Below are 2721 nucleotides of genomic sequence, written 5' to 3'. Positions count from 1 at the left end.
ATGAAGTTTAAAATGATATTTTAAAATATATTGAAATAATATTGGGGGGCGGGGGGAGGGGGATAGAGTTGCTGAATTTTGGTATGTACCGAACTATTTTCCCTTAGAAAAAAAATAAGAAACTTAGGATGGTGAGGATCATATTTAGAATCAGAAGGAATACTTTAGTGATTACCTAAGCCCACACATTTTACAGATTATCTAACCACTCGTTTTACAGATGAGGAAACTGAGGCCCAATGAGATGAAATAGTTTGCCCTGAGTAAATAAAACAACAATAAATAATAGACCTATAATTCATCTCTCTGCAAATTAATTACCCTTTCCACTATAGCATGCTAGTTTTTTAAGGACTAATTATAATAATAACAACTAGCATTTGCATATTGTTTTAAGGTTTGCAAAGCACTTTGTAAATATTTCATTTTATCCTCACAACAATCTGGAAGGTAGGTGTTATTGTCCTCACTTTAGAGATGAAGAAACTGAGACTGATCAAAGTTAAGTGGAAATTATGAGACCTGAATTTAAATTCTAGTTCTGTCACTACTTGTGTGACCATGAGCAAGACGTTTAACCTTTCTGGACCTCAGTTTCTTCACCTTTGAAATGAGGGCATTGGACTATTTGAGCTATAAAGTCAATAGATCTATGATGCCTTTAGGGGAGAGGGGAGAGCAAGAAAATGGAAGATGTTATTCATGCATTTGAGCTCAAAATCTTTCTATCTCTCTGTCTCTGTTTCTGTCTGTCTGTCTGTCTCTCTCTAATTTGTTAGTTCCTAAAGTTGTTTTTGATATCGTCCTTGTTTTGACATTTCATTTGGACTTTTTAGCTTTATTGGAGAGACATGTTCACGTGAAAATCTTACATGAAAGGGACACACCCTCACAGAGCTGTTGTAGGGATCAAATGAACAGCATTTTCAAAAAGTGCTTTGCAAAACATAAAATATTATATAAATGTCCATCACTGCTATTTTTACTATAATTATTATAGCAAGGTAATATAAGGTAAGTGACGGGTGGTAAAGAAGTTCAGAGGAGGAAGGCAGTCTGAAAGGGGACAGGAAGGATCCTTGGTAAGAGGGATAGCTGTGAGATAAGGCTTTCTCACTCCTGCTTCAAGACAAAGGACAGTATCTGGCTATGGGCAGGGGCAGGTAGGTGGCATAGTTGGATTGTGAGTCACAAAGACTTGAGTGTGAGTCCCTCCTCAAATGCTTAGTCACTATGTTATTCTGGGCAAGTTACTGAAAATCTCTCAGCCTAAGCTTCCTTCTTCTGTTAATATGGGGATAATAGTAACATCTACTTCACATAGTTGTTTTAAGGTTCAAATGTGAAAATATGCTCACAAGACTTAAAAAGTACTGTACAAATGCTAGTGATCTGGTTACATCTTTATAATAAATAAGCAAACTAGGTAAAATGAATGCAAATGTAAGCCTCGCCAATAAATGTGTCTCTGGCCCTTATTGCCATTATTGTCTATCAGAATAACGTGATTCATCGATTCATCATAGGTTTTCTGAAGAAATGTTGGTCGCTACATTAATCAGAATTATTTGTAACAACTTTTTTTTAAAACTTGTTTGTTTTTTTAACTTTCACATGGTTGTCTTTGTAGAAATTGTTCTCTAGGTTCTGGAGGCAGTGAGGTGGCAAGAGTAGACAGAACACTAGGCCTGGAGTCAGGAGGACCTGAGTTCAAATTCAATCTCAGACACTTACTAGCTGTGTGATGCTGGGAAAATCACTCAACAACTATTTGTCTCAGTTTCCTCATCTGTAAAATGGGGATAACAGTAGCACCTACTTCCCAGGGTTGTCCTGAGGATCAACTAAGATAATAGTTGTAAAGCACTTGGCACCAGTAAGCACAATATAAATGGTGAGCTCTTCATATTATTTCTCACTGAAGCTAAATTGTCCTTTGCTGCTCACTTTTGCTGGCTTCTCTGCTACTGGAATGACTGGATCAGAAACAGGGAATGACAGCTATCACGTCCCTATCCTTTGGTCTGGTCAATGGGTTCACTTTCCACCTGACAACTGCAGTCTGTATCCTACTTACTGTGTTTTCAGTACTAGGATTAGGTTCATTTGTACCTGATGCAAATACCAAAAAATAATCTCTAGGCAAGTACTTAGGTGAAGCCTAGGACAGACATACCAGCTACTTGGGGGAAAAGGAACCCCATATGTTGGGGGGAAAGGGGAAGAAGGGAACCTGGGAAGTGAAGGGAAGGGTTCAATCCAAACCATTCTCTGACAACTGGTAGCTTCCTACTCCAATAATTATATGTGTGTATCTATGTTTATAGATGTGTGTATATGCATATACATACATACACACACGTACCTGTTTCTTCTGTCTGTTGAAGGCCTGCAAGGCCTGACAAGGCCATTTAAATTCAATGACTAAGTCACAGGGTTTAGAAATGGAAGCAATTTAGAGACTCTAGTCTAATTTCATCTCTTACAGGTAAAGAAACTGAGGTCCAGGGGAACTTAGGTAATAACTAAGTCTATATAGCTAATTAGTGTTAAGAACTGGAATTAGAATTCAGGTCTCTCAACTACTTGCCCAGGCTTCTTTCCACTATACTAGGGGTTCGAAAGAAAGGAAGGAAAGAAGGAAGGAAGACAGGAAGGAAGGAAGGAAGAAAGGAAGAAAGAAAGAAAGAAAGAAAGAAAGAAAGAAAGAAAGAAAGAAAG

Source organism: Petaurus breviceps, unplaced genomic scaffold (genome assembly GCF_028583685.1).
Source record: "Petaurus breviceps papuanus isolate PSGF00001 unplaced genomic scaffold, PetGlider_PUasm1.0 79, whole genome shotgun sequence".
Taxonomy (NCBI): Eukaryota; Metazoa; Chordata; class Mammalia; order Diprotodontia; family Petauridae; genus Petaurus; species Petaurus breviceps.
Note: the sequence above shows the minus strand (reverse complement) of the source record.